Here is a 14,777-nt window from a genome sequence, read left to right on the forward strand (position 1 = left end):
TTTCAACACAATGATTGGAAATTCATTGATTTGACCGTGAGTGTATCGCCCCGCCTTGAATTTCCAAATATACTGTTGGAAAAATGCTTAGAATAATATGAATCGTGATATTTGAATCCAAATTCCATCGGTAAAGAGCAGAATTAGGGCCTTGGTGTTTAAGTTATTTAATGTATAAGTTACTAGAATGCATGAACCAAGCTAGTCCCAAAACCGAACTACAGCACCCAAAAACCTATTTACACAATTGGTCACCAAACAATTTCATTGAAAACGGAAGGATATAACACTAACAAACCGGTGTAACCTCGATATTCAACCTACTTACTTTGTTTATAGAGTTGATATCACAATGAAGCGCAGTTAACAGCTAATACCGTTCGGTGGAAGCGTGATGATATGGAGTGGCGCGTGATGTGGGTGCTGTGGCTCGACTCCTGGGACTCACGCGTGGTTTGAATGTTTGATGGCGTTTGGCTCAAACTTAGGCTGTGGTAGGATATGTAGGTTGCCTCTTTTTTTGATTGAGGACAGTTCAGAACTGTTTTAAGGTTGGTTTTATATTGGTTCTGCTTAATTTGATCATGGTCTTGTTAGTTACGATACGACAGTTTGTACGTTGTTTTACTAATGGTTAGTTTTAGTCAGTTTTTATGTTTTAACACATTAAACGGATCAGCTAACAGGGACACGGGCGTGTAGGCCTGTGAATTCATTTTATGAGGAGTGAGGAATTAGCTTTTTTCAACCAACCCAGGAAAACGATGTCAAAGGACTAGACCAGCCAGAGTCGCGCAGGCCTGGTGTGTTTTAATACTGGAAGTTCGACATATCCATACGCCCCCTTTGACGTGGCTTGAAGTCATCAGCGTTTCACTCCAGAAGACAAAAAAAAACAGAAACGCTCACGAAAAAGGAACTCCAATTACCTGACTCTAAAGTCTTAACCTAATACCACGGCATCTCTGAAGAAACGCTGAATACAACACTATTACATCCAAGAATTGAACGAATACTGGTCTCTTTAAGTGCAGTTGAAAACAAAAGAATGTCAACTATAAATCATCACTATTATGAACCTTTCTTTTCCTGAATATATCAACTCGCTTACCTTGACGACTGGACACACGAGCTACGAATACCATTAAAGTTGATTTGCTCTTACCGTAAGTACTCAAAGGTTTATTCATAAAGTCAAGTTCAAAGTATTTAATTTAAATAACCGTTTATTATTCTATATTTACATAGGAATTTGATTATGACTAAAGGAACCGTTATGGCTGGAGTATTGTATTAATTTAAGTATTCGCTTTAATATTTACAGCTAAGTTTCTGTTTCTCACCCTACCTAATATAGTTAAGATAATTTATTGTTTCCTTTAGACTATACGTTTGACCACGTACACACATATGGTATAAAGTTGTGAAATAATAAGTGTAGTATAGTGTGTAGTAATTAGCAAAAGAGTTCCACTCTGTTAGACCTTTTTTCATTTCTCAATAACACCTTCATTTTTGCAAATTCTAGTCCATTTTTCACACACGACAAAAGCGTGACACCGTCCTTTTATCGTATCCAACAGTAAATTTTAACAGCAACATAAAACTTTGCCTGCGTTGTATGCATGCGAGCAAAACTGATGTCACTGATAACGTTTTGTTGGACTTTTTACGAGAGACTGGTTCTGAGATTATCAGGATGCAGGTTTTATTTAACTTTATATTACGTATATAAGTTCTTAGTTTGTGTTGTATAGTTATATCGTGATTGTACGGATCCCGGTCATATACTGAATGCTACTTTAATGTATGCAAACCTTTTAATGTGAGGTTAAATATTACAAGGTTCAAACTTCTCTTTTTTTTCTTTAGAAAATTCAATTATTCATAAAATGTATTGTATGATTGTATTCAACTGTTTCAGAATTCTAACAAAAACAGTAATTTATCAACTACTTAACAGAACAGTTTCGATAAACTAAAACTATCTTTATTTGTCTGAACCAAGCCTTACCACAAGCAAACTAGTCACCCATTAAAACAAGACCAAGCAAATTCGGAACGCCATAATATAAAACTGGCCTAGAACGAGTCGGACTCGAGATAGTGAGGGTTCCGTACAAATACGTTAAAGAAAAATGTCATCCACCGTTTGCCTACACTGTATTTTTTATTTTATTTCTTGCTATAGCAACAACAAAAGTACATCTGTGATTAATTCTACTGTTAAGCGGTATAGTTTCAAGAGATAAAGCCTATAACAGAACGATTGATTGACAGCAGAGCCTTAGTAATAGGGTTCCCCTTTTACACTTTAAGTACGGGCCCCTGAAAAGGCCTGCATTGATATTAAAGACAGAATATTATTATACCTTTTATACGTAGTCGCCCACGCGGGCCGCATACTAAGAGAATGAGTCAGCAATCATTTGCATACGCTCAAACAATATGCTGTACTATTGACAATAGTTTCCGAACAGTTTCCTTTGGACTCTAACTTGGTGTAAATTTACTTTAGATTCTTATTTCTAACTTTAAATGGTTGGTATTCCTGTGTTCTTGTAATTAGTGATTGGATTGTTTATGTAGTGTAGTGGCAGTTCAATGTTTAAAACATTTTATTTTGAAATAAAACTACTTTTACGGATTTTATCGCGGTTTAATTTTAGATTTTAGGTCCCGACGTTTCGATAACTTTGGTACTGATAACAGGTATCATGGTCACATGTTATTTTATTAAGATGAAAATGAATTAAAAATGAAAATGAAATAAACAGTACACACACAAAGGGAAGCCACAGATTCGACACTTAAATGTCTTGCTGGTATTATATTTCGATCAAAAAAATCAGACCATTCCATTCGTCTATCCTAGTCCTTTGCTGAACATTTGCCTTCCAATAGTTGCGTCCCTAACACCAGGGCCCCAATTCTGCTATTTACAACGGCCGATGGATGAATGAATTTTGGCTTAAAATGCCAATTACTGTTTCTCCGAGTAATCCAGTCCGAACTAGCTAACTTTATTTGCACGACTAACCATTTAATCAACTGATAATTCACTTAATTTAAATTACTTACATTCTTTACTGTAAATTTTTCGCTCAATGATTTTGTAAATACCTCAATAATTCGATTGTATTGCAACGAGGTGATGAACAGAAAACCGGTCGAAACATAACGTGTCCATTACCTAATGTTGAGGAAGTATGAGGACTTGAGAAGTTACAGCGAGTGTTACAGCAAAATGACTGTTAGTTAAACTTAAACAATACTTCATTAATAATGTGGAAATCTGTGCCCTGCGGCACGATGGACCGATGATTTGAAGAAGGTGGCTGGCAGCGGATGGATGCGGGCTGCCCAAGACCGGGATGGTTGGCGCTCTTTGGGGGAGGCCTACGTTCAGCAGTGGACGGCGATAGGCTGAGATGATGATGATGATGATGATGAATGTGGAAGTTTTGTTTTAAGTAGTAGTAGGTTAGTCAATCAATTAATAAGATCACCGTCATCATCATCTCAGCCTATAGCTCTCCACTGCTTAACATAGGCCTCTCCATAATATATGTTCTCCAGCGCGATCGGATTTAATTAATAAGATAATTAATTAAATCTTTTTTAGATAAATACTTGTATTACGAGTTTACGTATGTGTACTTGCTAATGGAATATTTTGCCCATCTTTAGATATTTCGTTGATATATCAAGAAACAGGTGCAGGTGACAACGAACCGGTCGCGCTGGAGAAATTATGGAGAGGCCTATGTCCAACAGTGGACTGTTATCGGCTGAGATGATGATGATGATATCAAGTAAAACTACTTTTTTTTTATAGTACTTAGTTCTTAACATATATGATAAGTTCTGAATTGAAGCGTTTGGCTAAAAGGGCAGTGCTTTGTAAATAAACACAGTTTACTAGTTGAAGCTTAACGTATTTCTTGAAGATCTCGGTGTTTTACTGTCGGTTTTTCAGGATCATATTTATTTCATTCAATAAATAAACTGTATATGAATCGAAGTACTAAAAACGAATGTCAATATTTGTATATTTATCAATAAATACACCAAAAATTTGCAGACCAAACATCAAACTTCAAACATACACTGACCCAAGTCTCTACATTTTAATGATGACGTAATCAGTCCATAAAATATTCGTGAATGGACCAAACTCAGTTACTTGTACTACTGCTAATATTAGCTAACGGTGCTAGGCGTAGATTTGGTTATGTCCATGAACGTAATGGTTTTATCGCGGTATTTACGATATTTTATTTGTTTCCGCATTTATTTTTATATTTTTATGATTCGTGTTAAATTGTTTATGTATAATACAATGCACCTTCCATATACCTACAATATAGCAGCAGTTTTCACAATTTATCAGTTTTCATTTTTTTGGACTTTTTTGGACTAGATTAATTAACTTAAGTTCGATAAATATTGGATTGATGACTGAACAGATAAAGAAAATACATAATAAAGTTGTCAAGTGTATCGAAAAAAACCCAAGAGACTTGAATTGACCTCAACACCTTTTAACTGGTTAATTTGATTTTCGCTACAAATAATAAAAAAAGTTGGTATTGATGTATTACATGGCAATGTCTGCTTGTTGTGTTTATTACTTTTAATTTTATTAAATATAGCTTGGAATTTTCTTAGACGCTAGGCGGACAAACTTCTTCATTGTATTACTGTATAAATACTCTACTACCCCACTCTACCATTTATACTCCAAAAAGTTCTTCACAAGCTGAGCCAAGAAACACAAAGTTTAGCGTATGACATAGTATTACAACAAGAGCGTTCACATTAACAATTCGGTATGCAAAACTGTATCGTTAACGGACGACTTGTGACCGAGTGTTGCAACATTTACAAGAGTAGGCCCGAGATGATAGTATTACGATGTGAAAGTTTCGCTATTTGTTTATTTAGTGTTACACAATCGCAAACGAAATTTCTGTGAAATATGGTTTAGATGTAGATCTTTGAAATGGGAAAAAACAAGCTTTGAATGTGTTTTACTAGTCATGTAGTATCTTATATGGGATTCGTATTCTATTATTTGTTTTCCATGTAAGTAATGAAAATGTTAGGTACTCCTTCAGTGATAAGTACTTCTAATGGTTGTCTGGGAAAGATTGCTTTTAGCAATAAGACCACCTATTGTGGCACCATTAATGTATTACTCCTACAAATATATGTATACAATCCTATTAAAGTTTCAATGTGATGATGATGATGATGATTGTTCCTTTTTCACGCAACCACTGAACGGATTTAAACGAAACTTGGTACGCAGGTAGTTTTAAACCAGGATTAACATATAGGATAGTTTTTGTCCCGATTTTATGTTCCCGTAGAAGCATTTTCGATATGTAGCTAGCGAAACTTCGGGCAACAGCTAGTAAACATATAATGGAAAGCAACAATAGATTCTTTGCCTCTCAGCATTAATTCAGTACATACAAACAGCCTTCTACATGAACTATTATGTCATTACAATAACCGTAGAGTCATCGCTAAGAATATAATTACAATCGTGACTCATCAAGACATCGGTCACCACGATCACAGACATTATAACGTCTACTAAACTACTGATGGCGTCTTCTATGATATATATGTATACTAAGATATTGAAAACTGTAGGTAAACTCTCGCGATCATTATACAATAATAATTTTCCTTTATGTTATCCAAAAGCATTTCTTTTCTGTAACTAGTCTTGTTACATTACCTGCGTACACAAATGGTAGAAACGGAACCATGTTACTGGGGTACCGGTGTCTGTACGTCATATCTCGCCATCCATCCATAGCCAGGCTCTATCTCTTGCCCGTATTGGCTAGACGGAGGAAATATTTACAGATGATATATTTTTTAACGCTATAGCAACAAATTCCAAGAAAAAAGACAAAAGTTAAGCAGCGAATACCAAGAATTTATTTTTGTCACCCAACCGATTTGAATTTTGCTTAAGCCTATTTGTACCTAAACTTCAGCTGACAGTTTTATTACACTGAAATGCAGTTCAGGTCCGGTAGATTTGGTTACGGTTGAGAATTAGAACTTATTTCGGAAAAAGAATCTAATGGGGCGAGATTCATATAACCTCAGAAACACAAAATGTATGGATTCCTAAATTGTCTTCAAAACCTTTTGTATATCCAACAGTTTTTGTTACGGGTACGAAGTTTCTCATCCCCTCTCATCAAATTGTATCAGGATTTATAACGTTTCATATCGATATCACTCGACTTACACTTCCGCACATTTGAACAATTCGACGAACATTAAATGCTCGTGAAAATCTCAAGTATTCACTTTATTACACTTTCTTCACGTGGATAGTATATAGGTACATTTGTTTTCTAACAAAGTGTTAGTATTCAATTTGGATGAAATAACATTTGAATAGACGTATATTTTAATTGACTTCAAGCGTATCTGATATACACTTGATGTGTTCAGTTTTAGGAAAAAGGCTTGAAAAGAAGGCAAAAGCAATATATTATGAAATAATTTATTATAGAATGCTGTAGCTGGACGATATCATAAAAGAAAAATCGATAGACCTCCTCATTGATAATAATTAATTGAAACGATAATAATATGAGGGAAAACGCTGAAACGGTTAATGATGATATGATAATAATAGTTTCCTGAGATTTTAAAGTACTATAGTTAAACAACATGCTGCCTGCAATAAAACGAAAAAAAAAAAAGATTATGGATACATTATGCAATCACGCAAATACATGAAAACGAAGATCCGGTAAGCAATTACTAGAAAAACTGCCAAGCGAATTTAAAGAAATAATGTACAAAAGATTTAATTTTGTTACAATTAAAATAATACTATCTCTTTTTTTTTATTGTAACTATCGTGAGAATGATTCAGTATTAAATGATGTAAGGGTTTACTCACGCGGCGGGATCCGGCCGCGTCTGCTCATGATTAAGGACTCCGGTTGGGACCGAAACTAGTCGGGCTACCCCGATAAATACGCGTGAGTAAAACGTTACAGCATTTAATAATGCTATCTCTTGGACTGAATGCGGAGAGTGGAGAATCAGATTATAGTCCAGCTTTCGACCACAATAAACTAAGTTCATTGATTGATTTCAACTAATAGTTGAAGATAAGCTAGTCAAATAGGTTATGAAGTGAAGTTTTCTTAACTATAAGGTTCTATTAGGTATTTTCCCTTATCATGACCATGTCATCATTTTATGTTTTTTTTAATAAGAAATCCACTTGTACTTCGATTGTACTCATACTTTAGCACGTGACTGTACTTTATTATGTAATAATCGAAATATTCTAACGTGGTCAAAACAAACAGTAGAATGAGGTGTGTAAATATTGACACGTGTGAGTTACCAAATAAGTTTTTTGAATGAAGAGAGGTAACTCAAAACGCACACTTGAATTTGACTCAGATAAACACGGTTAATGTTTTATGTAAATAGATATTACCTAGTTTAAGATGACTCTCAATTTCTTCGTATTGTGATGAAATAAGTAACAGTTTGCGAATGCTTTCGGTGGTCTGTTGTGGAAGAGTTACTCTACGTCGTGTATTTGTCGACGCCAGTCTGTCACGCTTCTACAACTGTAGTTCAATTATTAAATCAAGGTCTAAGGGTAGGTCCTATGATCCATGGTAGGTCATATGATGATGATGTTATAGAGAACAAATCTAATACAACCTTTTTTAATTAAAAATATCATACACTAGTAGTAGTAATTAGTAAGTGTTTTCATTATAACCTTTTGATATAATAGTAGATTTGTATGTACGTATTCTAAAATTTCTGAGCCAAAAATTGATACAAGTTCACTTAAGCAAACACTCAAATAACTTAACTTCGAGCGACATACATGCATGAAATAGCTCTTAAATTGCCTACAAGGCCAGACAAGTAATGCATGGAAAGGGAAACAGTGCCTTAAGTACCAGCTAAACGGTGAAACTAGATCAAGGATGTCAAAAAGGGACTCAAACCTTGGACAGTAAAGACATGAGAACAGGCTTGGGATTTTTCGTACAAGGGAAGTGCTAATAGCACCAATTAATATTGCGTTTTGTAACTAGTATGTATAAAAAATATGTTTATATACCTATAACACTCGCCGTAACTTTTCTCAGTAAATTGGTTCTTAAAATATATAAATAAACTAGCTGTTGCCCGCGACTTCGTCTGCGTGGTTAGAAGATATAAGTTATGACTTTTTCTTCGCTCCTATTGGTCGCAGCGTGATGATATACATATAGCCTAAAACCTCCCTCGATTAATGGTATATTCAACACAAAAATATTTTTTCAATTTGAACCAGTAGTTTCTGAGATTAGCGCGTTCAAACAAACAATCAAACAAACAATTAGTACATACATAGTATATACATAGTAATTAGTATATATATAGTACAATTAGTATATAGATGCCAACGATATCTTCGCTACGTTTCATCGATTTTTAATTTCTCGCGCGGAGATTTTAATATTACGATAACTCATTACCTATTAACATTTTTGGCGTAGTGTAAAAGGCAATTTGTTCTATATTACATGCATAATATATCTAACTTATTTATTTGGATAAGGATTAATACTGTATTGTTAAAAAGAGGTTCGTAAGTAACCAATAATTTTACTGTATTAAGAAAACACATAAAAATGGTTATTGTGGGTTATCCTTGGAAGATAGACATATACCACCGCGGACTTTTTTGTAGATCTATTAAAGAGGTACAAACTTGCCATACATGGTTTTGTTGTAACTCGAAAGGTTTTGGCAGCGTTCTCGATGAAAGCTCTCGAATGGCTTAATTTTTTCCGACATGTTTAACTAATATCGCTGTAATATCGTCAGTTTACACAAAACCTAAACTTATTATACACTAAAACCTTCCTCAAGAATTGCTCTATCTATCGTTGAAAACCGCATAAAAATCCGTTCAGTACTTTTCTAGTTTATCGCGAACAGACAGACAGACAGACAGACAGACAGACGCGGCGGGGGACTTTGTTTTATAATATGTAAGGATATATATATATAGGTATATAAATATATAGGTAAATAAAATTAAAAAAAACAAGACTGTCACCCCCGCAACTTTTAAATGGTTCAATTGATTTTCATCAAACCTACACATACTTCACTTTAAGGCATAAGAGCAATTATAGTTACATTAAAATCGGTTCAGTCGTTTTCGAGCTGAGCCCAAACAGACAGATTAATACCAACACAAGCATCAAGCAACATTCACAATTCGTCATAGTATCGTAACATAATTCATATACAGTTATTTCACTTACAACTGTAATAATACTATAATGTAGTGTACAAGTCACACCTGTCGTGAAATAACATGTTTTATGATGTACTAGGTGCGCCCCGCGGTGGTACCCGTTTATCTACATTTTTTTAGTAACTATAAAAAATTAATAGATTAAAAAAAACTATAAACCACGTTTTTAATTCTCACTCCATTCTTAGTTTTATGAAAAGCGATGTTATTCTTCTTTGATTCCCTTTTCTGCTTATATCTATACTAATATATAAAGCTGAAGAGTTTGTTTGTTTGTTTGAACGCGCTAATCTCAGGAATTACTTTTTCAAATCGAAAAAATATTTTTTGTTCAATAGACCATTTATTAAGGAAGGTTATAGGTTATATAACATCATACTGCGACAAATAGGAGCGAAGATACGATGGAAAATGTGGAAAAAAAACAGGGAAAATTATTTATCTTTGAGGGTTTCCGTTCAAAAATTCCTATCTTATTTATGACTGTGTTAAAAATATATTTTACTATTATTGTACTCCAACACACACATGAACGTAAAATATAACGCATTATGATAAGGTGTATAATATACTCTGTTACCGATTCATTACAACGTCAAACACATCCATTAATCATGCGCACGCGACGGTAATGTGTTCATTTTCTTTACTATTACAAAAATATATTAACTCATTATTTTATAGTTGTGAGACCGACCGCGTTTATGAATACGAACGTAACTTAAATCCATTAAATCAAAATAAATCAACTAACTACAGATTTACTTACTATAAATATTTCGAATATAACAAAGTGATTTACAAAATAGATTTCTTAAACAACGACGGTCTTTAAACCATTTAATATATCCAGTTTGTGTGACCTGTCGCGGGTTCGTTTCCCGCATCGGACAAGTATTTTTGTGTTTTGTCTTGTGCATTTGACTTGATTTTTTTATGAAAACTCCGTGACACAATGATTAATTCATTACTCAGAGCTGGAATTGTTAAAAATAAATTTTTGCCGCTACTTTGTGCCTTAAAGTCACATAAGGTTTTTGTCTATCTATTTGGCCATGAGCTGCCCAAAAAGCTTTATAATTACTCTTAAAATGTTTAACGGTAATTACTTAATTAAAATTGCTTATCACGTAAATTATCACGCGTAGCTAGGTGTATACTTGTTTAATTAAATAACATGTGTTATACATGTTACGCATTCGTTGTCGTTCCAATTTATAATTATTACAAGGTGAACGGTTTTGTGCAAAATGTTCAAGTTTTAAAATAAATTCAGTTTTGTTTATTGCCACTACTTAAATGTTGTTATTGATTTTATTTCCCTTAGTATAAATTTAATTTACTTATATTTATAGCCTACTGTGTCCCACTGCTGGGCAAAGGCCTCCCCCAAATCCTTCCACGACTCTCTATTCTGGGCCTCATGGAACCAGCCTGGTTGGTAAGCCCAGCAGTGGGACACAGTAGGCTAGGTTAAAAAAAAACTGGTCCCACTTCGAGCTATATTCTATACTTATAGACACTGCTTTTTTTACTTTTGATTTATTAATCATAGGTTTATTAAGTAAATAATATATATGGGAGACACTGCCAGCTAAACAAAAACTCGAAGGCTGTAGAAAATCGAGTTAATTTCAGTGAAGAATTTACTTTCTTAACAACAACATTAAAATAAGTAGTAGTAGTAGTAATATCTAATTATATTTGTAAATTATTTTACAAATGTAAGGTAAAGAACTTCATTAAAACAACAGTAAAAATATTCACCTACATAAGAATGTGCTTTACGCTCGTTGATTTCTTTTCTATGCAAATATTTGTTTCACCGAAAATTTATTAAAACTGATGTTACGTCAACGAAAACTCTATTACAATGTTATCATTTTGTTTGTTTTTCTTTTTAAATTTATGATACGAAGGTTTTCATTCGATTGAATCGACCCTAAATACCTTTCAATACCCCAAATGATCTGTTTTACGTAGTTTAATGGGTTAGGGATGTTTGACAGGCAATTCATTTGTAAAATACACTTTTAAGCTGAAACTGGTGAGACTGGACATCGACAAACAACTGACATATGGTCTGCACTTTTATTTCTCTATATCTAACTTGGGGTTGTATAAGAGACTTCATATAAGTCGTTATTGAAACGTATCTTATGAAACACCGTTTGTGAATGGCAGACATTGCTGAAAAGGTTTCTCAGAAGATAAGTTAGAATGGGACCGTAGCTACAGGTACTACGTCCTTTAAATACGAAAGGCTTCTAACTAAAACCGAGTCATTTAAAAGCTTATACGTAAATAAATAAGTAGGTACATGTTGTATGTTGTATGTTGCCACTTAATTTGTACTAGGTCAAGTTACTAGCGAACATGTTGAACATGTTAAGTGCGTTTCAAGTTGAGACAAGGTCTACTTGTAAGAGTAAAAGGCTTTAACTTAAAATGTACCTTTTAGACTTAAATGTATTTCCTAAGCATGTTTGCATTTTAATGTATGTTATAGCACTTATGACGGAACTTGTTATCCAAGTTTTTTTACTTGGTAATATTTCCCTGTATCGGCCAGGTCAGAATATGCTGACCTTTAGTTCATTATTCGTAAAAGCAAGAAGTTTTTCCAAGCATTCTGTTCCCAAATATCTAATTTAATAATGGTACTAAACTTAAGAAAGATAATGAATACACTGTATGGGATAAGGATAAAGAACTTTGGAGAAGGCGTTTGCCCAAAAATGACCGGTTATGATAACAAATAAAAGTAAAAGAATAAGTTCAATCCGAGGTCACAGACAATTTCAACAAGCAAGAACATACAACGCGATGTTTGTTTATATTATAACTTACGACATCACGTTTCACATTCTCATAAATATTAATTTTAGATGACAAAGAACTGTCGCAACACAAGCAGGTCTCTACACCATTAATACTGACCCCAACTGAGCAACAAAAACATTTCGCAACAATATCCAAATAGCTTATCACAAAAACCGCTAAAAAGTATATAATATAATAAAAACATACCTTGGTTGGTGTAAAGCGCAAATTCCGTAACGCCAAAAAACTTATAATCCACAAAAAAAGTAAACACTAAAACTTAACACTATTTCAAATAACACAAGCTGTCAAATCGTACGAGAATTTTAAATTTGAAAGTGGGACGCGCGCTCGCGCACGCACTCCGGCCGATACTGACGCGTGATTGGCGCTCGGAACGCGGGAACGCATGCACTGTGACGTCACTAACCACCAAACAGGTTCTATAGCTATGCAAATTAATGGCGCAATTTTGTTTTTAATAATTTATTGCGGATTGCATTCGCGCACTGAATTTTTCTTTGATCTAAATGGAGCGTCGAGTGTTTCAGTTTTGTAATATCGATCTACAAGTGTCGGCGGTGGAATGTTTTGTGAGCGAAAGCGACCGACTAAGTTGGTGTTGCGCGATTCTGACCGATCCTTCAGTCAGGATTTTTTTATCGAATATAAAATTTTTAATTGTTTTTCTGCAGAAATTTTAATAAAATATAATTAGCTAGGTTCTTATGAATGGAATTTACAAAAGATTTGTAAATGTAACCGTATCGATTTAATATCATAGTTAATATTAGTTTTAAAAGGACAAAGTGGGAGCCTCGTCTATAGCAGTTTTCAAGCCCTACCTTATCTAGTAGACTACAGGTACAGTAATACTTTATTTGTTTTTCCAACATGTTCTATAAAAACTAAGATTGAACCTGCAGCTGCTGCTGAATACTTACCTGAGTCTCTCTAAAAACGAATCAGTATCAATGATCTTGACGTAATCTTTACAACACATCGAACAGAAACAGAGTTATAAAATTACAATATAGTAGACACCAAGTAGCCGTCGGCACACCTATTATACTCATAAATAAAACATAACTGTCGCAATAAAAATAGATGCACCTCTAACGCTGACCATGACACGTTATTATTCAACATGAATCAGTGTGAGGAGCCATGGGTAGTGCAGTCCTAGAATTTTTAACATTTCTTTAATAATTAAATATTAGATGTAAAATGTATCTAATATATATTTTGATTTTTCTACAACACCTTAAATTATACTTGGAAATTCAAGTGTTTTCAACTGAAGTCGTAGTTACACTGAAACATTACAAATATAATTCTATAACTCTCTATTACACATGAATTTGATCCTTGTATAGGGAAACGGGGGTACAAATATTCAAGACACAGTCGCAACATTCAGAACAAGCATTCTTAAAAAGGGTTTGGTGTTGAGACCTCAACCACTCGACTATCCATAGCACCCACTCTCAAACATACATCAGAGGTTGTCCTGTTTTGCAAAAAAAAAAACAATTTATGCATATTTGAGGATTGTGAGGACATCGTCGACTTACAAACATACATACAAGTCAACTTCATTACTTACCTTCTTTTTATGATGCTTACTAAAGGTCAGCTGATAAACGCATTCCAAGAAACTTGTACGTTAAGTTTTATTTCTTTATTTAATACTTCATAGAGCAAAACATGTGAAATATGTAGGGTGGTTATATTCTCTTTGAGGGCGCTATTGGCCTAAAATTGCAAAGATAGAGAAGTTTAGAAGAAAAAGGAGTAGTCTTTGCCAGCATTAGAAAATCTTACGAAGGCTATTTAAAAAGAAATCCGTTTTCCGACTAACTCCAGTATATTTACATAAGTTATCATTGAAGTACCTAACGCAGTCAGTCTGAGGGTCGTTTTCCTTACAGAGCAATGACTCAGTAGATTTCCCACGGCAGAACAATACGGCGTCTATCTTTGTTTTACACATAGGTTTAAAAGAAGATAGGTATAGGATATAGTTACATGCAGGTGTTTGTGTACGAAACTTCTTTATTGATTTATTGTGGGATAAAGCGTTGCACTTGCTATTTGTAAGCTCTGCATTAGAACATAAATTTATTTCGACGTTTTCCAAAATTTTTGAAGATGCACCGTTGCGGAATGTACGATCAAAGTTGCAATGTTACAGCAATATCGTTGACAAATATACCTATTATTGAAACTTATTTTTAATTTAGCTGCCAGTGCTTTGTGGTGCCAAGGAACAGAATGGTTCTTTCAAGGGAGGAAAACACGTACGTGCCTATGCCCAGTTGCGAAATGCAACCGACGTCTAATGATATTGAAATTGAAAATGTTTGAAATTTAATATATTTATTGTAAGTCACATCACCATCACATAGTTTTTTCCATTCACAGCTACTTTCAGGTTTTTCAACCCGTGACCATGTTTACGGCAATCCCGCTAACGTCTACGAAACCAACAAAGGAGCACAACTATACCATTGGACTACAAAACCATAATTCTTTGCTTAGTAATGCCAGCCCCAGTTTAGCACTAACGGTTTCCACCGACATAATATTATCGTACGTGTTTTCCTGCTCAGACTACCCACAT

At 34.2% G+C, this 14,777-nt stretch overlaps 1 protein-coding gene across 1 annotated transcript in view; it reads right to left on the minus strand.

The window, feature by feature from the left end:
- Positions 1–12,804, minus strand: part of LOC113495838 — a 32,185-nt gene extending 19,381 nt beyond the window's left edge. The window contains exon 1 of the mRNA XM_026874827.1: positions 12,362–12,804. The gene's annotated coding sequence lies outside the window, so the exon portion shown is untranslated. The remainder of the gene's footprint in view (positions 1–12,361) is intronic.
- Between the last annotated feature and the right edge of the window lie 1,973 nt (positions 12,805–14,777).

The sequence above is a fragment of the Trichoplusia ni genome, chromosome 7, assembly GCF_003590095.1.
Source record: "Trichoplusia ni isolate ovarian cell line Hi5 chromosome 7, tn1, whole genome shotgun sequence".
NCBI classification, from domain to species: domain Eukaryota; kingdom Metazoa; phylum Arthropoda; class Insecta; order Lepidoptera; family Noctuidae; genus Trichoplusia; species Trichoplusia ni.